At 46.8% G+C, this 25,113-nt stretch overlaps 1 protein-coding gene across 1 annotated transcript in view; it reads left to right on the top strand.

Annotated features, from left to right (window-relative positions):
- MASP1 (MBL associated serine protease 1) overlaps window positions 1–25,113 on the top strand; it is a 110,971-nt gene that overhangs the window by 15,071 nt on the left and 70,787 nt on the right. The gene's annotated exons all lie outside the window — the stretch shown is intronic.

Here is a 25,113-nt window from a genome sequence, read left to right as displayed (position 1 = left end):
CATTTGGAGGGTGCCAGCAAGTTGGGGTGGGCTGTCTTATTGTCTCACAATTTTGCTCAGTGCTGCATTCCAGTCCTCCTTAATTCCTATTTAACTGTCAGAATATTTTTCCAGACTTCAAGCATGTGCTTTTTCCTCTGCCTTTAATTTCTTTTACCCATTTTCCCATTTTGTATTTCCAGTGTACTTTCGAGCATTGATAAATCACTGCATGCATATATATCGAGAGAGAGAGAGAGAGAGCTTGTATGATTTGCATCAAGGTTCTTTTTGTGCTGTGTTTTTCTGATATGAAGTGCTCCTGCACATTGGTCAGACACTACAGAAAATAATGTTACTTTATTTATTTATTTATCTATCTATTTTAATATTATTTTTATCTTGGTGCAATCATATGATTTATTATTACATTGTTTATTTATTAAATTTATATCCCGCCTTTTTTCCTCTTGCAAGGAACCCAAGGCGGCTTACATAATCCTCCTCCTCTCCATTTTATCCTCACAACAACAACCCTGTGAGGTAGGTTGGGCAGAGAGTCTGTGACTGGCCCAGAGTCACCCAGTGAGCTTCCATGGCTGAGTGGGGACTAGAACCCAGATCTCCCAGCTCCCAGTCCATCACTCTCACCACTACACCACACTGGCTCTACATATTATGATGTACAGATGCTTGAAGAATTTGATCATTGCAAATTCTGGTCTGAACTGATCTGTTCTGCACCTCCCAGACTAATGTGCAAATTGGAACTTGATTATCCACCAGCCTTCTCAAATGTTCTGATGCAGTTCTTGGCTTTAAAAGACCTTTAAAAAAAGGCATAATATTTCAAAAATGTGTTTATAAAATGCAACATTTAAGAGAAAATATATTTATAAATCCATAGTATGAGAGAAAATACATCAAGGAATAATCCTATTGGGATAGATGGCCGCCTCTGAACTCTGAGGCAACTGCCTTTCCAATGTAGGGTGGGAGAAGTGTGGAGGGGATCTTCTCCTTCACGCTCCAGCCACCCTGCATTTGTGGCTAGATGGCCTATTTCGGCTGTCTAGTCACGGGACTTCAGCGCAGGGGTGGAGGCCAGATAACACATAGGAAGTGTCGTACCAGCACTTCCGCACTCCCCGCTCCTCCCCGCCCTGGGACCCCCCCCCCCTTTTGCCCCGCTTTGCACTACTCATCCAAGCATGGAGCCCAGGGACGATCCGTGCTGCCTATGGGGGGAGGAGGGGGCAAAGAGGCAGTTTTCCAGGAACTGACCTCAGAGCGCAGGCTCTGAGATCAGCTCCCAGAAACCAAACAATCCTATGGCTGTCTAGCCGCTGTCTAGCAGCCTTAGGATTGCACCCTTAAAATTCTTATTTATATACGTATGTACTGAAATGCACATTTTCATGCAGAGTAAAACATAAATAAACCACAGATTCATGTCAAAACAGGAGATAATGAACTTAGGAGTGGACACAAGTGACACAGACCAGAAAAAGATTGACAGTCCTATACGTGCGTACTCAGAAGTAAGTCCCACTGCGTTCACTGGGGCTTACACCTAAGTAAGTGGGTACAGGAGTGCAGTCCGATTTGCCTAGTGCAGTCATATCCAGATTGCTTTTTTGTAGCATTTGATCAATGCACATGTAGATCTCACTAACGTAGGGGAGGGGAAAAGACATAAAACAGCTTTCCCCAACCTGGTGCCTTACAAATGTGTTGGACTACAACTCCCATCCAACACATCTGGAGGGCACCAGGTTGGAGAAGGCCGACATAAAGGTGTGGAAACACACACACACACACACACACAAAATACTCTGTACAAAATTCAGATTTAAAAAAAAAAAATGAGGAAGTCTAACCAATAGGAGAGTTCTGCTCCTGAAACAACAAGGCTGGATAACTCAGATGCCAAGATTCTAAACAGACATTGAGAGGAGAGATCTGGAAGCGTCCCAAACGTTGCCCTCTGTCTGAAGGACCTCATGATATGGGGGGGGGGGGGCTAAACCAGAATACAAACGGGAAGCAACAAAACGGAGGTGGCCACACCGGTGGCAGGTTTGAATGAGGCAAGGCTCGGGCAACTGATCCTTTGTAATGCATGACATGACGTTCCCCCAGTTAATAACGTTGCACCTGGGGGGGGGGGAGGCAGGGGAGCGCAGCTTCCGGACTTTAGTCGGAGGAGGAGGAGGTGACCTCATCTGCTGTAGGGCCAGGGAAATCGACAGACCCTTTTTGCTCCACCAAGAGACTGCAGTGAGAACAACCCTTTGAGGTTTTACTATTGATTGTGACAGATTAGCATAGAACTGGGGGGGGACCTCAGGCCCAGGGGCCAAATCCATCCCTCCCGGGGTCCCAATCCAGCCATCCAAAGGTCCCCGGATGGCCACGCCCTCTTTCCCTGGCTCCACCCCCTTTCCCCAAGCACCAATTGTTTGGGTTTCCTGGCTTTTGTGCAGTTTTTCCCCATTCTAAAAGGGTGAAATGCCTCTCCTGCAGCTTGGTTACTGGTAGGAAGAATTTTAAATTACAATATCTGGGGGGGGCATAATTTTGCCATTGCCTCTACCCTTTTGCCTTTGGCTCAACCCCTTTGACCTTCAGACCACCACCACCACTGGCTTGAGGCCCCTGAGAGCTCCCTGAAATTGGTTTCTGCCCCTGGGCTGAAAGAATTCCCCACCCCTGGCATATAGGAAGACTGATGAGAATCATCAAACAGGGACTGGATGCTTCTTTTCTTTTCTTTGGTGGAATTCCTACTTCAAGCCTGCACTTGAAATGGGAACACTTTTTTTGCAAGATGGTTTGCATGAAAAGCTAAAGGCTGCATTTCAGCTCACCGGAGATCTGTTGATAAAGCTCAAAGTGTTTTACAAGTTGAACCTAATGAAGTCAGAACTTTAAAAAAAGAAGAAGAAGAAGAAGATCAATATAGCTGCCTGTATATCTGGATTCACCTTTGGGCTAAGGATTCTCTTTGGGGCACAGTTATGGGGGCTGTCATGATGAGCTCTGGTGACTGAAAATTTAACACCAGTTTTATGTGGTTTATTCCTAGCATAGCCTGGGTGTGGAGAAGGATTGGGCCCTCATATAGACAAATTCCTGGAGGAGAAGGCTATCGATGGCAACTAGTCCTGATGGCTATATGCCTCCTCCAGTATTGGAGGCAGTACGCCTAGGTACACCAGTAGCAGGGAACACGAGCAGTAGAGTGCCATTGCCTTCATGAATTGCTTGTAGGATTCCCACAGGCATTTGGTCAGCCACTGTGTAAACAGAATGCTAGACTAGCCCTCTGGCCTGATCCAGCCTGGCTCTTCTTATGTTCTTATGCCCTTAGTAGCTGGCTGAAGGAATTTTGTTGAGTATAGCCATGCCGTGGCGCTTCAAAGGGGAGGGAAGCTGCCTCTGCCAAAATTCTCCTATGCAAACGTTAGTTCTGTATAATGGGATATTCGATCCTTTTTTAAAGAGCTCAGGGTGGTACACATGGCTCTTCCTCCACCCCTAGCATCCTCACAACACACCTGGAGATAGGTTAGGGCGGCAGAGAGATTGTGACGGGCCTAGGGAGTCACCCAGACCCTGGGTGTCCCCCAAGTCCTTGTCTGACCAATGCATTTAGGCACCAGAGTGCACTGGTCAATATGGAAGGCCCTCTGCTCCCTCTTCTGCTTGGACATTCCTCTTCAGACCAAATATCTACAGAATGTCAGAGAAAACATCAAAACACCAGCCAAATTCATCATGCGGGTTTGTAGTACCAACTCTACCTGAGAGCACTCATGATGGCTCTGCGGAACCTCCTCCTTCAGAGGCAGCGAATCTCAGAATGGAGTGCGGGCATTAAGAGGGAGCGATTATGCTCATGCCCTTGCTTACAATCTTCCCAAAGGCCTCTGGCTGGCCAGCGTGGGAAACTGGAGGCTAGACTAGTAAGAACATAAGAACATAAGAGGAGCCCTGCTGGCTCAAACCAAGGGTCCATGTAGTCCAGCCTTTCAGTCGTCAAGCTGTTTGATACCTTGCAAAATAATATTATAGTTTGGGAACTGTATTCCACATTAAATATGTCTTCCCCAATCACACACACGCACACGCACACGCACACACACACACACACACACACACACAACACCAGGAAGCACCAGGAATGCTTAACAATAATTTTTAACATACTTTTAAATAGTCTTGCTATTGATGCAGACTTACAAAGCCGTGTGCCCTCCACATGACTCGCAGCTGGGATGAGTCCTCAGTTTTAGAATTATGCCCAGCATCTCGGAGCTTTCATTTTGATTTCACTGGAACATGCCACATGCTTCTTCCGAACAATGGGATGAACATTGTGAATGTTGGCTACCTTGGAGGCCCTGGATGTGGGTGGGAATATATGTATAAAATCCATAATACGGCCACAACTATCTCCCCCAAGATAGCAGCATCCTGACCTTTCCTGGACTTACGGACCCAAGAAGAGCCTTGTTGGATCAAACCAAGGGTCCATCTATTCCAGCATTGTGTTCACACAGTGGCCAACCAGCTGCCCCAATGGGAAACCCACAAGCAGGACATGAGGGCAACAGCACCGTCCAAGCCATATTCCCCAGCACTGGTGTACATAGGAATACTGCCTCTAATACTGGAGGTACCACATAGTCATCAGGACCTACTGGCCATTGATAGCCTTTTCTTACAGGAATTTGTCCAACCCCCGTTAAAGCCATCCAAATGGGTGACCATCACGACATCCTGTGGTGGCAAATTCCATAGTTTAACTCTGCGCTGTGTGAAGAAGGGCGTCCTTTTATCTGTCCTGAATCTCCCACCAATCAGCTTCGTGGAATGACCCCGTTGGGTTCTAGTATTTTGAGAGAAGGAGAAAAATGTCTCCCTGTCCACATTCTCCACACCAGGCATAATTTTGTAGATCTTTGTTCTGATCCAGCAAGGCTCGTTGGATTTTCTTCTGTTCTAGAAGCAGACATGAGGTAGGGTGGCCACTGGTGGATTGCCAAAACAGTGGACCTGCAGCACCGAAAAAGAGAAGAAAAAGAAGACCCTGGTTTGCATAGCATTTGCATATGCTAATTTGTATATATAGGTGCAAGTGCAGAAATTATTAGTATAACTTAAACCAAAATACAGTACGTCTCACCACAGTGTGGAAGACTGTGACCAGGTGACCTGCGTGCCTTGCTCAGCCTGCTATCCAGGTGCTGTTGAGGGGCACCTTCAAGGCCCTTCAGCTCTTCCTTCTGAGGGTTCTTTATCTTTAAACTGGACTTGGACAGGACAGCCCTTCAAATGGAGGCCACTTTCAAAACAGACAACAGTTCTCTGGCAGCCCTTCAAATAGAGGACTGTCCTCTGTAAAGTGGAAGCATGGCCACCATAGAGTGAGGGTCTGTGTTCCTTAGCCCTATGAGAATTAACATGTTACATCTCTTTCCCCCTCCCCTGACCCTCTTCTCAGAGAGAGAAAGAGAGAGAGAGAGAGTCTTATTTTAGGAACAGGGACCCTTTGCCATAAACTATAACCATTCCCTCATTTAAAAACCGACTTCTGTCATTTATAGTTACTCTGCACATCTATTTGCTTAATTCCATTTTAAACACATGCCATGTCATCGTTTGGGCCTCTCCCTGGGTTTCCGGGATAAGAGCCAAGCTTCATCCAATCCCTGGTATATCATTCGCAGACAGTGTGTTCACAGATCAGTGTACACTTGTAGAATATTGGCTGAAAGAATAATTGCTTAGGGTGGTTTAAAATCAAATGTAAGTGCAGCATTTCTTAGCAAAAGGTAACTAACTTAGGACACAACCCTGTGCATGTTCAGACAGAAAGAAGTCCTTCAACTCCCAGCATTCTGCAGCCAGCATGGGTAGGTCACAAAGATTCTAGTAAAAGAAATAAAGCCAAGGGCACAATCCTGTGGCCACTAGACAGCATCTAGACGGCCATAGGATTTTTTGTTTTCTGGGAACCGAGCTCGGAGCCCATGCTCCAAGGTCAGTTCCCAGAAACCCAACTCCCTGCCCTCCCCGCCGCCTCGTAGGTGGCTTGGCTCGTCCCCAGCTCTGCACTCATGAGAGCACTGTGGCTGAAAAGGAGGCATTCCAGGGGGCAGGAATAATGGCAGTGCCATTATGATATTTCCTGTGTACCATCTGGCTGCCTCCCCCACACCGCTCCAAGACGCCCCAGCTAGACAGCCCATAGGATTGCACCCTAAATGACAAAAAACTGAACCCAGCCTCCCTGCCTCATTTCAAGATGTTATACGCCCCCTCCCATCCAAATGGCAAGATGTTCAAGGGGCTATGTGCTACTCCAGTGTACATTCTTTGAATGACAGAGGGCTGGTATATTTACATGGTTTGCTTTATTTACAAACAGAGAGGAGGAGGACCGTGTAAGCTGCCCTGGGCTCCTTGCAAAAGGAAAAAAAGTTGGGATATACATTTGCATGTGTGTGTACTGTATGTATATATATATACACATACAAGCAGAACATAATGGAAGCAAATAGGTACCCCTCTAGCGGGCAATAAATCCACAGAGACAGACTGTCCCCTTGAGATTCTTCACCTCCAACCAACTCACAACTCCAAATATTCTCTATTTCTCTGTTTCTTTTATCTAAATTCAAATTGCAAAACTGCTTTTTGCTGCCTCTTCCCCCCCACCCTGCACCTCCCTTCCCTTAACTAGAGGGTTGCCACCTTCTCTGAGCTCTGTTGGGTATCTCATGCCAAAAACTGAGGAGTGGTCCCTGGCTATCAGGAGAGACCATCTCTATCATTATCTCCCACTGATGGAACTTTGACTGACCATCCTGGACTTTTAGCAAGCCATCCTTTACAAAAGGCATAACACAGCTGTAACATGGGGAATCCTGAACTGACCAGCACCCAACATCTGGGCAACATCCAGACTGCGTGCCTGAATTGCAGGGATTCCATTGCAGATGTACAGGGTTCCTCGGCTGAAAAGCTGTGGTGAAAAGGTTTCCAGAGTTTAGAAAATCTGAAAACCACTCCTCTACAAGGGCAAGGTGTCAGTGGCCATTGCCTGCTAGGTTAGGAGTGGACAACTTGTGGCCCTCCAGATGTTTTGGTCTACAACTCCCAACGTTTCTCACCATTGGCTCGGCTAGCTGCGGCTGATGAGAATTGTAGGCCAAAACATCTGGAGGACCACAAGTCGCTCACCCCATGCAGATGTTTGTGTGATTCCACCCTCTAAAGCCCTGCTGTTGAAAACAATTTAAAATGGGGGAGGGGTGTCTTTGCACAGGTTGTGTGGCTTTGGTTTCCTTTGAAATCCTGGCATGGTTTCTCCTTTCTAACAGCTTGCTTGGCCTTTTTCCTTATTATTCTCTCTCTCTCTCTCTCTCTCTGTCTCTGGATTGTCTCTAAATACAAAGGTTAGAGCCTAAAGAAGATATAACAATGAGTCTTGCAGCACCTTAAAGACAAACCAATTTATTATGGTGGTGTGAGCTTCGATGGACTAGAAGTACTTCTACTTGATTACTTGATACTACTTCGATGGCCTTGTAGGCCCCTTCCAACCCTACTATTCTATGATTCTATGATTCTATGATACTTCAAGTGCTTGAAAGGTTGTCCCAGAGAGGAAGGCCAGAATCTCTTCTCGATCATCCCAGAGTGAAGGACCCGGAATCATGGGCTCAAGTTACAGGAAGCCAGATTCCGGCTGAACATCAGGAAAAACTTCCTGACTGTTCGAGCAATACGACAATGGAACCAATGACCTGGGGAGGGGGTGGGCTCTCCCACACTGGAGGCGTTCAAGATGAGGCTGGACAGCCATCTGTCAGGGATGCTCTGACTTGGATTCCTTCATTGAGCAGGGGGTTGAACTCGATGGCCTTGTAGGCCCCTTCCAACCCTACTATTCTATGATTCTATGACTACAGCCCACTTACTCCACAAAAGCGCATGCCATAATAAATCATAGAATCATACTGTTGGAAGGGGCCCACAAGACCATCAAGTCCAACCCCCTGCCCAATGCAGGAAGCCTGATTCCCAGGTGGTCTCCCATCCAAGTACTTACCAGGGCTGACCCTGCTTAGCTTCTGAGATCAGACGAGATCGGAGGCATCCAGCCCTTGTGTTAGCCTATAAGGTGCCACGCAATTCTTTGTTATTTTAGCAGGGGTAGAACAGTAAGAGAGAAAGTAGAAGAAAGGGCTATCAGTGGCTATTAGTCATGATGGCTATATATTACCTCCAGTATCAGAAGCAGTATACCTCTGCACTCCTGTTGCTCAGGAATGTGAACAGAATGGGGCTAGTTCACTCACGTCCTACTCGTGAGCTTTCCACAAGCGTATCATCGGCCACTGTGGAAACCGAATGCTGGACGAAATAGGCCTTTGGTCTGATTCAACATGGCTGTTCTTTCGTTCTTATGCTGGAATTTCTTAAGTTGGAATTTCTCGCCCCGATTTGACAGGTTCATTATCACTATCCATGCTTCCAAATAATTGTGTGTATGATTCATACCTCACTGGTGCCTGTTGGCGTAATGAGCTATTCTGGGTGGGTGGTTCTCGTAAGAAAAGCGTACACAAAGGTTCCACTTGGGCTGCTGTACAATTGCTCTCGGGCTGAAATGAAGCGTCTTGTTGCCAGCGTTCAGATGTGGAGGCATTACATTCTTCATGCAAAGGGTTTGGAGGGAAACAGAATATATGTGGCTGTTTTGATTGTGACGCACAAACAACTTGGAACGATTAGAAAGGATGTGCAGCACTTTCTGACATAGAACTGTTTTATTGGTACATGGCTTGAGCCAACTCTTGCTAACACGAAGCTTACAGAAACACAGAGACAGTTGTCATAATGCAGGGATAGGAAACCTCTGGCCCACGGAGTTTTTGCATCCAGCCCTTAGAGCCTTTGTGGTTTCCTCCAGGGAGCAGGGCTTGGAACCCAGGGAAAATGGTTAAACTGGGCCAGATTTGATGTGATGTTAAAGGAGCAGCTGCCATCAAAAGCAGCAGCCTGGAATCTGGTTCCCCACTCCATAACAACAGGTAAAACTTACCTGTGTCTTGAAGGCCCGTCATTGCATGCTTTCTGCCCCTTGCCAGAGGTAGCCATTGATGTGATGCAGGGATAGGGACAAGACGTCAGGATCCGGCCAGGTGAGTTTTATTAGATGTGATGGAACAGCTGGAGCATGCTGGGTGCACGGCTCCCATTTGGGGTGGCAACTGCACACTGCATCCAGACTAACTTGGCCTCGTTGTTGTCTTCAGCAAGGCTCCCCTTAAAATCCTTAATATCTGGTCTCTCTCCTTCTCTGTGTGCATAGCTTGGTTCCTGAGCTATGGGCTGCCCCCTTTGTCTGGTACTTCCCCAATTACTTGGTTGTCCTTTGCATTTGGGGGCGAGGTGGATAATTATTATTGTTATCATCAAGTAGCATTTTGTTTTCCAGGGACAGCCCTTCTTTCCTGGTCCCTATTCCTGATATATCACTTGTCCTTGTTTTATCCCTATTTTTGCCATTTGGGGATGCCTGTTTTTTTAAAAAAATTGTTAGTGTGAATTGCCCACTTTTGGGGGTTCTTCTGCTCCCTCAGATCTCTTACATTTCTGAATGGGGAGCAAGGGATGTATGCCTCTTGTCTGGAGAGCACATGTGCACAGATGCATGTGCCTGAACACCAGTGCTCAATTACAGGAGGGGGGGGTTCCCTTTGCCTTTTCTGATGACCCCTTAGCCAATGTGTTTTGGAAGGCTGCTGGGGGAGCATGATTTGGCTAAAATCAGTGGGGGTTAAAGAATGGGTCTTCTACATTGCATCCAGGGTCCCTGTACCTTTTCTTCCAACATAAAGTGAGTACCCATGAACACTGAGGCTGCAATCCTGTACCTATTTACCTGGGAGTAAGCCCCATTGATCATAATTGGACTTACTTCTGAGTAGACACGTATGGGATTGCACATGTTAGTGACCAAGTTCACTTTCGGTGGCTTGAACATCAGCCACTTTTCCCTTCCCCCACCCCATTTTGGCTTTTTTTTCACCGTCTTGCCTCAGGAAGACTTCTGGAGAACTCAAAAGCTTGCACAGCCTGCAGCCAGGCTACCCTTGGCTGAGAAGAGAAGGAGGTCCCTTACGGTGAGGGCAAGTGGTTAGTGCTGGATGCAGAAGCTTCTCGACCATTTAGGCAGGAGGGGAAAAACCTCTGAAGTGAAGCACCGCAGGAGTCATGTGGCTACTGAGTAGGCCATTTGGGGAGTGAAGGCAATCAGAGCTGACAGCCGCCCGGTCAGCATCAAACACCTGCTCAGCACCTGCTCAGCACCCGCTCCAGCCTCCTCGAATGGGTGAGCCTTCTGTTAGGCTGTGAGGGTTTTGCATTTTTCATGTTAGCAGGGCTGTAAAGCCGCAGGGAGCCCAATGCCACTGATTAAGACAGGCAGGAACCAAACCAATGCACGAAAGAAGGGCGTGAAAGGGACCTGCGCATCCTTCTCCAAGGCGTTTTCAAATGCTGGGCCAGGATCTGCAGTGCTTTTCTTTAAAACTTGAGATGGCAACTGAATTTGCTCAGTGGTCACTGCTGGGAGCTGTGGTCCACCATAACTGGAGGACATGACGCTGTGGAAGGCTGGTGTGGGGCCATGCCAAGGTTCAGTACTTGGGACGCCGCTTGAAAGTGCTGCTGTGTGATTCAGTCCTCCTTACTTTTGAGTTAGTGCAGAGTGCAGTCCTACGTACTTCTGAGTAGGCTTTCAATTGGTAAGAATCAAATTCTAGCCCCACCCACTCTGCCTTTGGCCCTGCCGACAGATGGAATGCACATTTTTCCACCTCACCTTTCCCAGATTGGAATGTGGCCCTTTGAAAAAGGTTCTGCATCCCTGATGTAGCCTCTAGGATGTCCTCAGTTTGGATGGGCACCAGCCAGCAGAGCATTTGCTGTTCTCCAGCTTAGTATCCCTGAGGATCCTGGAGTGAACAATTTTGGAGATTTTTTTTTTTTTTATGTTCTGTTTTATGTTGCATTTTTAAGGTTTGGCTCTTTTGTAAACCACACAGAGATCCTTGGCTATTGGGTAGTATAGAAATGTTAACAACAACAACAACAACAACAACAACAACGGTTGCATTTCAGCAGGCTGAAGATGTTTCATTAAAGCTCAATGTGTTTCACAAGTTGGATCTCAGCTGTCACAAGCAAGCACCGCTGAGCTCAATGGCGCTTACGCCCATGTAACTTTGCCTAGGGTTGCAGTCATGCTGATCCTAATAAACTGGGTATTATGCTCTGCACTGCTGCTCTTTGGGGGGGGGGGGTGTTCATAATTTGCTCCTGCACTTCAAAACTGACAGCTGGTTAGAGGAGTTTGGGATGTGATTAAAAGGAAAGGGCACAGGGCACACAATTTTATTTCTTCTTTGCATTTGTATCCTTCCCTTCCTCCAAGAAGCTCAGAGTGGTATATATCCAAGATGATGACATCGTTGGCCACACACACCCCTCCCAGACTTCTCTCTCCCTCTGAGCTTAGCTCCAATCCTAACAGCAGCTGGGAGGAAATGGATTTCCCCAGAAGCAATGGGCCTTTTTGCACATCACAACAGCCCAGTTTTAATTGCCCATACAAGACCAAGCCTCCCCAAAATACTTTGCACGAGGCAGGGGTAGTGGTAGTTCACAACAACAATGTATGGGCAATACATTGTTGTTGTGAACTACGCCTGCCTCGTGCAAAGTATTTTGGGGAGGCTTGGTGCACTGTTTTCTCCTTTCGTGCATTGGTTTGGTTCCTGCCAGTTTTAATTAGTGGTGTTGGGGTCCCTGTGGCTTTACAGCCCTTGTTGTTGTTTATTTGTTCAGTCGCTTCCGACTCTTCGTGACTTCATGGACCAGCCCACGCCAGAGCTTCCTGTCAGCTGTCACCACCCCCAGCTCCCCCAAGGTCAAGTCTGTCACCTCCAGAATATCATCCATCCACCTTGCCCTTGGTCGGCCCCTCTTCCTTTCGCCTTCCACTTTCCCTAGCATCAGCATCTTCTCCAGGGTATCCTGTCTTCTCATTATGTGGCCAAAGGACTTCAGTTTTGCCTTTAATATCCTTCCCTCAAGTGAGCAGTCTGGCTTTATTTCCTGGAGTATGGACTGGTTTGATCTTCTTGCAGTCCAAGGCACTCTCACAATTTTCCTCCAGCACCACAGTTCAAAAGCATCTATCTTCCTTCGCTCAGCCTTCCTTATGGTCCAGCTCTCGCAGCCATAGGTTACTACAGGGAATACCATTGCTTTAACTATGCGGACCTTTATTGTCAGTGTGATGTCTCTGCTCTTAACTATTTTATCCAGATTTGTCATTGCTGTCCTCCCAAGAAGTAAACGTCTTCTGATTTCCTGGCTGCAGTCAGCATCTGCAGTAATCTTTGCGCCTAGAAAGACAATGTCTGTCACTGCCTCCACGTTTTACAGCCCTGCTAACTTGAAAAATGCAAAACCGACTCTGAAATCCTCACAGCCTAACAGAAGGCTCACCCATTCGAGGAGGCTGGCTTGGATGACACAACAGCCCACCGTGGCTTAATTTACCTGCGGCAACTGTCATGTCATGATGTGCCGCAGCTTGTCGTGTCATGCAAACCCAAGCAGCAGGAGTTATTTGAGGGTTCTCTCAGTGGGTGTGGGTGAAAGTGATTGGATGTAGCCATTTAATGGATGTGTTGGAGAAATAACGGGAAGAATCAGAGGTTGCAAGCTTGAGAGGTGGAAGAAATGGTAGAATTAGAAATGGTAGTAAAAGAAAGTGAAAGAAGGAGGTGAACTGAGCAGAGCAGCAGAGGGAGAGGGAAGTTACAACGGTTCAGCTTTATTGGAAATCACTGTGTCATAGAATTATAGAATAGTATGGTTGGAAGGGGCCTACAAGGCCATTGAGTCCAACCCCCTGCTCAATGTGTGTTTTAAACAAGGAGCCATCAAGCAGGAGATATTTAAAATGAAGAGGCATCTAGGAGAAGATAACAGAGAGAGCTTCAGACATCCTGGTTGAGGAAAAGAGCAATGAGATCAAAGAACAGTGTTGCTTGAAGGTCACTGGCATAGAAATTATATTGGATGATATGTCAAAGCAATGACTGATTGAGCCAAGGGAGAGAACAGAGAATAGATACATGTACAGCTGCTTTATAATTTCTGTTCCCCATGTTTTCCTGCCTCATCCAATAATCCTATTTATCTCGCATGGCTTGCATCTTCCTTATGGATCCCTCTCCCAGCCCCCAAAGCAAATCATAATTCTTTAAGCAAGGCTTAATCAGAGCCAGGGTTCACCAGAGCATTTCCCAAAAAATTATTTCTTCATTACACTTCAATCATAGCAGAACTCAATCTTGAAATATACTGATCATTTGATTGTGGACCAGCATTTATAGTCTTTTCCTTAAATTTCCGTTCACCTTTCTGAGAACTCAGAATAATCATGTTCTCGAAGTTGTAGTACAAATTCGAGAACATGAGAAAATCATATGAGAGAAGCAAGAGTGCCTCTGAGCATGCACAGACTGTGTTGCATTCATCACACAGTAATCACAATCAGACCTTGCACATCTGGGACTGGAGCTGTCCTCCCCCCACACACACACTTCTACCACTGTTACCACCTTGGGGAGGTTCCCTTTGGGAGGTGGCCTAGGACGATCCAATCATAAATCTGCCCTCTGTGTCTAATTTGGCCTCCACTGACCCCCTACTGGAAATGGTTGGCAGGGTGCATCTCAGTGGAGCACAAGTTGTATACGCTGCATCTAAACAGACATTTCCCCACCACCACCACCACCCAAAAAAGAGAATTGTTGCTAGAAATGGGTGAATCTTTCTGTTTTGCTTTCTCCCACGATCAATTTTTTAAAAGTAATCTCAAGTCTGAATTATTTATTTATTTATTTATTACATTTCTATACTGCCCAATAGCCAAATATGAAGAAATTTGCAAATTTTGATGAATTCGTATTGAAAATGAACTGAAATGAATTCATATTGAAAATGAACTGAAACAAAATTCTCACCCAATTGCACCCGCCAAATTCAATAGGTTCAATAGGTATCGCTGTTCCCAGCTTGGAGAGGATCATGATGTGTCTGCCTGCCCTGTGGCTTTGAAAGATGAAGAGCCTGACAGGAAAGAAAGGAAAAAGAGGTGGGGACCCCAGTTCGGTACTGGCATAGTTGAATGCTCAGGGATGCAAACCTGGACTTTTAGGAGTGAAGCACTCAAAGTCCTGGACCCGAATGGGCAAATTTGTCAGTTTCTGTTTCTCCCACATTTGATTTTTTTACATCTCCATTTCTTTTCATTCCAAAGATGGAGAGCTATGCAAACGTTGGTAAATCCTTATCAAACCCGATCTGAAATTGAACTCTCACCCATCCCTTGTTCGGTATTTGGGATGCCATTTGAAAGTGCTGCTGTGTGATTCAGTCCTGAGTTGATGCAGAGTGAGTTGATGCAGAGGGCGAACTGAGATTTAAGGAGAGGAAACACAGAGTGTAAGATGTGATTCGTGAATCAGAAAAAGCAAAGATAATTTTGGCGCGAGACGAAAGGAACATCTTGCGCTGGCCCTGAGCATTCCATGGAAGCAGCGGAGGACAGACCTGATTCTGGAGGGATTAAGCAGTTCCATATTTCTGTGGCTTTGGCAGTGTGTCTAATGCCACAGCATGAACATGCCTTTGGCCCAGACGCCTTGAAAACTGACACAGGCAGTTCCCCAAAGGGACCTGAGCATTTGCCACTGCTCTCTTCCGCATATTTTTGTACCAATTCCATGGAATTTCAAAACTGCTGTCCTCAATAAGGGTTTTGTTTGGGGCTTTTGTTTTGTTCTGGAAAATGCGCACGCGCACACGCGCACGCACCATATCTGATCATTTGTTACTGATTTTACTACTATTATTCAGTGCTCTTATTCAGCCAGCCCAGCAGACTGCTATATGGTGGGGTGTGGCCCAGGACAAATGTAATTTTGGAATTAAACAGAATAAAAATTTGCATTGAAGCAACTCAAAAGCCTGCCCAAGGACAGCTTAATCTTGTTTGCTGCAGAAGCGCATATATTTACAAGCTTTCATCGCAGGGAGGGTCAAAGAGTTCTATAAGGGGCTTGATCTCTGTTACAGCCTCCCTCAACTGGGTGCCCTCCAAATGTGTTTGACTACAATACCCAACCAGCATGGTCAATGGCTGCGCTGGCTGGGGATGGTGGGGGTGGTAGTCTGGCACATATGCTCTATTCTCAGCCATGGAATAACAAGGCACGTGCAGTCGAGGGGGCTGACTCTTTCTTTCCTTCCTTCCTTCTTTTCCCAGTCATCATCAGGTCCATGCATTTTTATCTTTTTGGATGGTAGACAATTCATCTTATGGGCATTCTGTCACCCTAACCATCTATTTTCAGAATCTGGTTTGTTTTGGTCAGTGTCATCTGAAATGTTTTATTTCCATGTCATAGAATCATAGAGGTTGGAAGAGATTCTGGCCTTCCTCTTTGTGACAACCTTTCAAGTACTTGAAGAGCGCTATTGGATCTCCCCTCAGTCTTCTCTTCTCAAAGCGAAATATGCCCAGTTCTTCTTTCAGTCTCTCCTCACAGGGCTTTGTTTCCAGTCCCCTGATCCTCTTCGTTGCCCTCCTCTGAACCCTCTTCAGCTTGTCTGCATCCCTCTTAAAGTGTGGTGCCCAGAACTGGACACAGTACTCCAGATGAGGCCTAACCAGTGCTGAGTAGAGGGGAACTAGTACTTCACGGGATTTGGAAGCTATGTTTCTATTAATGCAGCCCAAAATAGTATTTGCCTTTTTTGTAGCCACATCACATTGTTGGCTCATATTCAGCTTGTGATCTACAACAATCCCAAGATCCTTCTCGCTTGTAGTCTTGTTGAGCCAAGTATCCCCCATCTTGTAACTGTGCATTTGTTTTGTTTTTCCCTAGGTGCAGAACTTGGCATTTATCCCTATTAAATGTCATTCTGCTGTTTTCTGCCCAGCACTCCAGGCTCTAGGGATGTACGAAAGTCACTTACCTTTTCAAAGGGTGACATTCGCAGTGGGGGGGAGGCACTCCGTCCCTCCCCCTGAAATTCTCTCCAGCCGGCTCCGCTCCACGGAGATTCCGCAGAGCCACCAGCCGGGGCCGCCCACAGCTGGACATCTGGCCGCTGGGCAGCCTGCAGGGATGCAAATGGCGGCAGCCATAGCCGCCGCCATTTGCGTCCCTGTATTTTGCCATGATAGGCTACATAAATATTTACGTAGCCTATCATGGCAAAAAAAAAAACAGTGAACACAAATGCGTTCCCTTTTTTTTTTGCCGCGATACGTTACATAAATATTTACATAGCCTATTACGGCAAAAAAAAAAAGGGAACGCAAATGGCAGCCACTATGCCATTTGCGTTCTTTCTTTTTTTTTGCTGTAATAGCCTACATAAATATTTACGTAGGCTATCACGGCAAAAAAAAGGGAACGCAAATGGCGGCCGCCATAGCCGCCGCCATTTGCGTTCCCTTTTTTTTTGGTGTCCCTGCGTTAGCCGTGATAGGCTACATAAGTATTTACATAGCCTATCACGGCTATATGGAAGAAGCGAATGGCGGCCGCAGACGCCATTCTCAATGCAGCACGGATGGCAGCAGGTAGGTGCTCCGTTCTGGGCCCATTTCGCGGGGCAGGGGGCGGGGGGCTTCGTTCCGACATGGATTTCAGGGGGCCGAATGCACTGGCATTTGGCCTCACCGAGATCCGTGGCGGAATTCTCTGACATCCCTAGCTCCAGCCTATCAAGATCACTTTGAATTTTGTTTCTGTCTTCCAGGGTATTAGCCATCCCACTCAATTTTTTGTCATCTGCAGATTTGATCAGCATTCCCTGCACCTCCTCCGCCAAGTCATTAATACAAATGTGGAAGAGCACTGGGCCCAGGACTGAGCCCTGCGGTACCCTGCTCCTTACCTCTCCCCAGTTTCAGAAGTTCCCACTGATAAGCACTCTTTGAGTCCGATTCTGTAGCCAACTGTGGATCCACCTGATAGCTGTTTTGTTTAGCCCACCTTTGGGCTCCAACATTTCACAGCCAAAAATAGGAACTCTCCAGTGTCTCTTCATTACCCATGACTGAAGACTTGTTATGAAGACTGGTCCAAGCTGTCAGCTGCAGGTGTTTTTGCTCTTTAAGGCGATGTGCCAAGATCTCACTAGGACATTCATCATTTTCCCAATATACCTGTCTTAAATTAGTCAGGGCAAATTCTGCCTGCTCTGAAATAATATTGTTCAACTCATGCTTAGCATCCTGCAACTCCTGATAAAGTTGTGTGTCTTTTATCATGCCATCAGTTTGCCTCATTCACAATTTTACAGGAGGTCCAGGTGATGGCTTCTTCCATCCGTAACCCTCCTGTCTTTTCCCACCGCTTCTTCCATCTGTTTACCATGGAAACTCCAATAAGAAAAGAGCCGGAATAGTTGCGCAGCACCTTCTGATGGCTAGCGCTAAGCCCCCTCCACCTTGAAGCACCCTTAGTCAAAGGGAGACAGAGAGGCCTGAGCTGGGAGCTGATCTCTCCCTGTGCTGTGCCTTTCTCAGGAGCTGTTTTAGACTATAACTCCCATAATCCTTGACCATTGGTCATGCTGGATGGGGCTTATAGGAGTTGTAGTCTAAAATATTTGGAGAACACCAGATTATCTACTCCTGTGTTATGTCATCTGCATCCACCTATGTTCAACTTGGATATTTGTAAATAAATTCAAATGCTATAGAATGCCATAAATCTCTAGTGATCAGTAAGTGCTGTTCCGGGAAATTGGGGGAAAGCAGTCACACCAACCAGGCTCTTCTCCACCTTCTGTATGCTGCTATGTTCCTCGGCAATAGATTATCCATCACTGATCCTTTTGAAATGGGTTGTGCTGATCAGCTGACCATCATTTCTCAGTCCTTTCTGATAGAGCAATCCTAGGCTTGTTTGCTCAGCAGTAAATCCAACTCAGATCAATAGGGCTTCCTCCTAGGTAAATGGATATAAGGTTCCATTCCCCACCCCACCCCCACCCCCACCTCAGAATGTAAGGATGTGGCACACCATGTTTAATCTCACAATGTCACTGTATTTCATGGAGAAACTCAGGCGTGGGACCAGATCTGTCCCTCGTTCAGGGGCCGTTTTCCAGTAGTTGGTGGGGCCAAAAGCAAAACGTGGCAGGTTCAAAAAACAACTAAAATAGCAGCTTATTTCAGTTTAAAGACACAATCCTGTGCTTGTTTGGATAGAAAAAGCTCCTACAACTCCCAGCATGCCCCAGCCAGCCATGCTGACTGGGGCATGCTCGGAATTGTAGGACTTTGTGCCCTAAAGCTCTCACTGCCCGTAACAAAGCCTTATGAGAGGCATGTCAACCTTTTAGAATGGGGAGGGGAAACCTCCAAAAGCCAGGAAGCCATCAACTAATCTGCATTTGGGGAAAAGGAGGTAAGGCCAGGGGAAACCCCAGAGGGCCTGGATTGGAAGCACAGACAGGCAAGATCTGAGGTTCAACACTCCTGTGATAGCTAAAGAGAATCCCCCTGTTTAGAAGCAGTGTCCCTCTGAATATCATTTGCTGAAGGACAAGCAGCGCTCATTTTGGCTCTGGCAAGTAGCACATGCTTCTGTCTCCAAGCCTGCCCCTCTGCTCCAGGGAAGTTATTTCTGCTACAAACACTGTGCCGTACTTCTCCCCACCCCGCCAACAGCCAGCCCTCCCCCCAAGATATGAGGACAGGCTTCTGGCAGTAAACTAAACAGAGAGAGGTCATCCACTCGGGTTAATGTGTGCTGCCTATGCTGAGGAGTGTATACTTTTCCGTAGATCATTTATGTCCCGAGAGCTGGCTGGTAATTAAATCTTGGCTGTTCCTTTGGCGGGATTCCCCTTCGGGGTCACGATGTCGACTTGTTCACTAGAGAAGATTTGTCCCCAAGGAGGAGCGTCAATTGCTTGAAGGGAAAAATGTATTGTGAAAACATGCAGCCCTCTGAAACAATGGCTGTCTCTCTCTTGCGCGCACTCTTAGAAGCTGGGTTAAAAACAACAGTCAGGCATTTCCCTTTTTAGCTAACCAGACCGAGACACTGGATTCACGTGGGACTGCCAAGTCTTACCCTTTGACCAGATGATTCAGGCTTTTAGCCTCTTTCGCGGATTCTCCAGGGGAAGGGGTTAGATCTTGGGGTAAGGGGGCAGCACCTTGGGGGCAGGCGACTTTGGGCTCCTTGGCTTGAGAACCTTCTTTGTTACCTCTGCCCCATGCTCGCCATGCTCTGTCCCTGCCCCACAGGCTCTTCCCCCTGTTCCACCAGTGGGTGTCCCCTTTGCCGTGCACTGCTAGCCTCTACCCCTACGCAGAGGAGCACTGGTCAGTTCTGAAGAGCAGGCACTCATCATGACATTCCTCGAAGCCACGCCCCCAAGGAGGGTCCAGAACTGAAGGCAGTTGCATGTGTTGATCCACATCAACAAAACCAGTCCCATCCATCTCCACCTGGGGCATTGCTTTTGTAAAGCGAATGGGTCTTCATTGCCATTGAAGACCAAGCCGCCCCAAACTATTTCATAGACTCATAGAACAGTAGGGTTGGGAGGGGCCTACAAGGCCATCGAGTCCAACCCCCTGCTCAATGCAGGAATCCAAGTCAGAGCATCCCTGACGGATGGATGTCCAGCCTCGTCTTGAACGCCTCCAGTGTGGGAGAGCCCACCACCTCCCTGGGTAATTGGTTCCATTTTGCATTACAACAGGTATAGCTCACAACAATATACTGTCCTTGGGGAGTCCACCTTCCCCCAGCTACTGATCAAATTCAGACAACATGCCCCTGCTCATCACTGGGTGTTTAACCCATGATGAGCTACAGCATCTGTGGGTTCTTTAGCCCATGACGAACCGTTGCGCCCATGGGCACCAAATTGCATATGCAACCCCTGCTTGGGGACTGCCGACTGAAGTGAACCTGGTGAGAGTGGGTTATGCGAGGGTTAAACATGGCTGGGGTTGATGGCAGTGGTAGTCCAACACATCTGGAGGGCACCAGGTTGGGGAAGGTTGATGTAATAGGCACAGGGCATAGTTTGAAGTCACTTGGGACAGCCACCTTGCTGAAGCTAAGCAGGTCTGGAGCTGGTCAGTTCTTGGAGGGGAAATCACCTGGGTTTCCCAATAAATAAATAAATACATATGGAGGACAGGAAGGCCTGGCGTGCTATGGTCCATTGGGTCACGAAGAGTCGGACACGACTTAACGACTGAACAACAAAAGAAATAAACCACTGATTTCTGCATCGACAGGGCTTGTGCAGAGACCCTTCCAGGTGGTTTGTGACCTGCACATCCAGAAAGAAGGACGAGCTGTGGGGACACAAGAAAATCATGCAGGGCTCTGTTTTTGAAACCAGCTCATGAAAATCCATGGGAATCCTGTTAATGTTGGTCTTATCCATTGCAACCCTGCAGCAGGCAATCAAGAAAAGAGGCCATCAACCTCTCCTTGGCCTGCCCTGGAATGCGCTAATTGGGTTGATGGGGATATAATCCACCACCACCACCCCTTGTAACATATATATGAACTGCTCATTAAGGCAGTGAAATTCCACTGCAGGACAGAATGCATTCCTGGATACATGGTGTCAAGAGGGGAGACCAGGCACATAGCCAGAAAAAATGTGGCGGTGCTGGTGGGCTTAAAGGTATGGCTCTTGCGAGGCTGGGCACCCTGAGTCAACGTGAAAGAGAGGAAAAACCCATATACCAAGCAGTCAGGACAGAGAAGCTTTCAGCCCCATTGATTTCAATGGAAGATAAGCACATGCTTAAGCTAGGAATGTGAGAAGAGCCATGCTAGAGAAGACCAACGGCATAACTAGTCCAACATTCTCCTCCCACATTGGCCAACCAATTGCCTCTAGGACAGGGAGACGGCCCACCTGGGGGCCCAATCCAGCCCTCCAGGGTTCGCCTGATGCTCACACTCCCCTCCCCTAACCCTATCTTCTTTCCCCCGAATGCCGATCATTTAGCGGTTTCCCGGCTTTTGTGCATTTTCTCCCTATTTTGAAGTGCCTCTCTGAAGACTTAGGTGCTGGCAGCCAGAGCCTTAAGCTAAAATATGTTGGCATTTTTAACCTCGCACCTTTTGCCATTGGCCCAGTCTACTGGAATGCTGCCTCTGAGAGCTTTTCTGAAACGGAATTTGGCCCTCGGGCTTCAAGAGGCTTTGCACCCCTGCTCTAGGAAGACCCCAAGCAGGACACGGAGGCACCAGCACCCCCCTTCTCATGTTCCTTAGCAAGTGGTATTCAGAGCCATATTGCCTCTGCTTCCGGAGATAATATACAGCCATTGTGAATAAGGGTGCTTCCAGATAAAGCTTTCATTATTTTTATTACTTATTTTTATCACCCTGAGTAATATGATGTCTTTCACAAACTGGGCCACCTCCCTGCTCACCCCTAACTGCAGATCATTTATGATCAAGTTAAAAGCACCAGTCCCCATACAGATCCTTGGGGGTCTTCGCTTCTTTCTTCCCTCCATTGCATGAACTATTCATTTATTCCTAATTTCGCCTTCCCATTCTTTAACTAGCTACTGTGCCAGAAGAGGACCTGTTCTCTTATCCCATGTGTGTCAAGTTTAATCAAGAACCTCTGGTGAGGGACATTGTCAAAAGCTTTGTGAAACTGATGAAACTTAGAAGTGCTTAACTTTGGCTTAAATGTGTTATGATTATGTATGGAGTCATTTAAATGTGTCCCTGAGATGGTTTATGCATTTTTAAGAGTTGCGTAGAAGGGAGAATTCCCATCAGCTGCAGCTTTTTTCCGCCTTTGCTGCTCTGTGATGGGAAAAGACACATGCAATGACATTCTCACAGAGCAATCCTATGCATGCTTACTTGGACGTAAGGTCCACCACATTCAGTGGTGCTTACTCCCAGGTAAATGTGCATAGGACTGCAGCCTTTGTTGTTGTTGTTGTTCAGTCGTTCAGTCGTGTCCGACTCTTCGTGACCCCATGGACCATAGCACGCCAGGCCTTCCTGTCCTGCGTTCTCTCCCGGAGTGTGCTCACGTTCATATTCATTGCATCAGTGATGCTATCTAGCCATCTCATCCTCTGACGTCCCCTTCCCCTTTTGCCTTCAGTCTTCCCCAGCATCAGGGTCTTTTCCAGAGAGTTTTCTCTTCACATTAGGTGGCCAAAATATTTGAGCTTCAGCTTCAGTATCTATCCTTTCAATGAGCACTCAGGGTTGATTTCCTTTAGGATGGACTGATTTGACCTCCTTGCAGTCCAGGGGACTAGTAAGAGTCTTCTCCAGCACCACAGTTCGAAAGCATCAATTCTTCGGCACTCACCCTTCCTTATAGTCCAGCTCTCACAGCCATACATTACTAATGGGAAAACCATAGCTTTGATTAGACGGACCTTTGTCGGCAAGGTGATGTCTCTGCTTCTTACTATGCTGTTTGGGTTTGCCATAGCTTTCCTCCCAAGGAGCAAGTGTCTTTTAGTTTCATGGCTACAGTCACCATCTGCGGTGATCTTGGAGCCCAAGAAAATAAAATCTGTCACTGCTTCCATTTCTTCCTCTTCCATATCCCCGGAAGTGATGGGTCCAGATGCCATGATCTTAGTTTTTGTAATGTTGAGTTTCAAACCAGCTTTTGCACTCTCCTCTTTCACCCTCAACAAGAGGCTCTTTAGATCCTCTTTGCTTTCTGCCATTAGGGTGGCATCGTCTGCATATCTGAGGTTGTTGATAATGCTCCCGGCAATCTTAATTCCGACCTGTGATTCATCCAATCCGGCGTTTCTCATGATTTACTCTGCATATAAGTTAAATAAGCAGGACAACAATATGCAGCCTTGTCGTCTTGTCATACTGCAGCCTTAGTTTTATACAACTCTTCAAAAAAGAACTGTAGGAGTCTTCTGTGTTTTCTATGTCCTACCTCATCTTCGATGAATTCTACCAGATTCTGAATAGTTACTTCATTTTTTAAAGTTTCAGTGAAGCTGCTTTGGCACCACTTGTTCAGCCTCCACCACTTGTTCTATGTCATATTACTTGTTCTGCTGCATTCTACATCAACATACCCACTTGCCTCCATCAATCTGTCATCTATCCATCCATCCATCTAAGCCAGTTTTAGGTACTATGTTATGGTACTTACAGTTGTGGAGCAATGAACTATGTTTCAAATTAAAGCTTTTTTGCAGAAAAATCATGGTTTTGCCAATTTACACACACACCTCATCAGATAATTATGAGAAAAGAAAAAAGAACTGAAAGAAAGAAATACGAGCTACAGTCTTTTGGAACCTCCATCACCGCTGATTGTGAGAACTCTGGCTTCAGTTAATTGAAATTAGCTCCACTTAACTATTGGCTCAGCTGCAGGGAGGTTATAGAAGGTTTATGAAAAGTCCATCTTCTCAGATGTTTTGATAAATGCTGCTTGAGCACAAGATGTCAGCAGCCAAGATTCTGCATGCTGCTGGTAGAAAGGAGAAGCAGGCAGCACCATCGAAGTGTTGGTCAAATGCTCAGCTGAATGCAGGAATATTGTGTATGTGCAATAAGAGTGGTATGTGACTGATGTGTGAAACTCATGTGTGATAAGAGCATCATGTGTGAGAGTGGCATGAATCAAGGCATGCAAAAGCAGGCATGTCTGAGCATATGTGCTGGGGTTCAACAGAGAGAAAAACCTTGCACTCAGAAAAACGCATCCAGAAACTGATGTGGGTTGCTATTGGTACAGGATTATTTCCCTTCCTTTCCCTTTAGAAAAAGAGTGTTCTGAATTATTAGAGATGGAAAGCAGCTTTGGTTTAGTCCTCGAGTTACTGCTGGTATTGTTGGATGTATTCTTGCCCACTTTTGTCATGCATCCACAAGGCATGCTGCCATAGAGGATAGCATGTAAAATTTCGTGTTTAATCATAAGTCCTACAAAGCGTCCCCTGCAACATCTCACAGCCCTCCCCCCACCCTCCCCAGATCTGGTGTTCTCTTGCCATTCTAGGCATGGTGGTGTTCTGAGCCCTGCAGTGCAACCCATGAAACAACAAAACAGAGAAGGTGGGGCTGTGGGGAACCGGTCTTCAGAACTATTCCGCAGGATGACAGATGCTCAGAATGAAACAAGATGAGCCAGTTAACAGCTTGAGAGAAGGATCAGAGCAGCCTTGCCCAACCAGGTACCCTCCAGATGTTTGGGATGGAGATCATGGGAGATGCAGGCCAACACCACCAGGTTAGGGAGACCTGGATTAGACTCTTTTCAGAGCCTCCACTTAATGCCTTTTCAGAGATGACAGTTCTTAGATCTGCCCCACTAATCTAATTTGTTTGCCGCGAGAGTGCAAGGCAGTGGCATCTCCTGTCTTGTGCCCCCCTCCCTGGGGAGAAAGAAGGGGGAGGATATCATATTCATATTCAAATCATTTAATTAGGGATTCAGACAGGGCCTCTGTCTGGGGAGATGGGACCCTTCATGGACCAACCCCTAGAGGGGCTGCAGTCTGAAAGCAATGAGAAGGCATCTGATTAATATGGCCTCCTGGGGGCGGGGTGGGGGGGATGATGGCACCAGGCCAGGAGAGAGAAAGAATCTGCCCCAAGGATACCAGGAGCAGAGGAGAGATCGCATTCTCCACATTTGTCTCCGGAAATCACCATGGTTTTCTTTTAAAATGCTCCAGATGGCAACGTACTGCACCAAGGAGAAAGTGGGATAAAGGTATGCGGGGGGGGGGGGGGCTGCAAACAACAGTCGCTTTGTCCTAGTTCTACTATTGCTCTAACTGGCACTTCAGCCTTTTATTTACATGGCACTCACGGCACTTCGCCATTGTACAGGGTGCAGGAGCGACGGGGTCCCTGTCTCATCCATTTGGAATTTGTTTTTAATTTAAGATTTACAATCAATATCCGTGATGTGGCATCATATGTATAATCCCAGCTT

Source organism: Heloderma suspectum, chromosome 3, assembly GCF_057233095.1.
Source record: "Heloderma suspectum isolate Gila_16-S chromosome 3, 16-S_ref, whole genome shotgun sequence".
NCBI lineage: Eukaryota > Metazoa > Chordata > Lepidosauria > Squamata > Helodermatidae > Heloderma > Heloderma suspectum.
The sequence above is the reverse complement of the archived record's forward strand: the minus strand, read 5'-3'. Positions and strand labels throughout refer to the sequence as shown.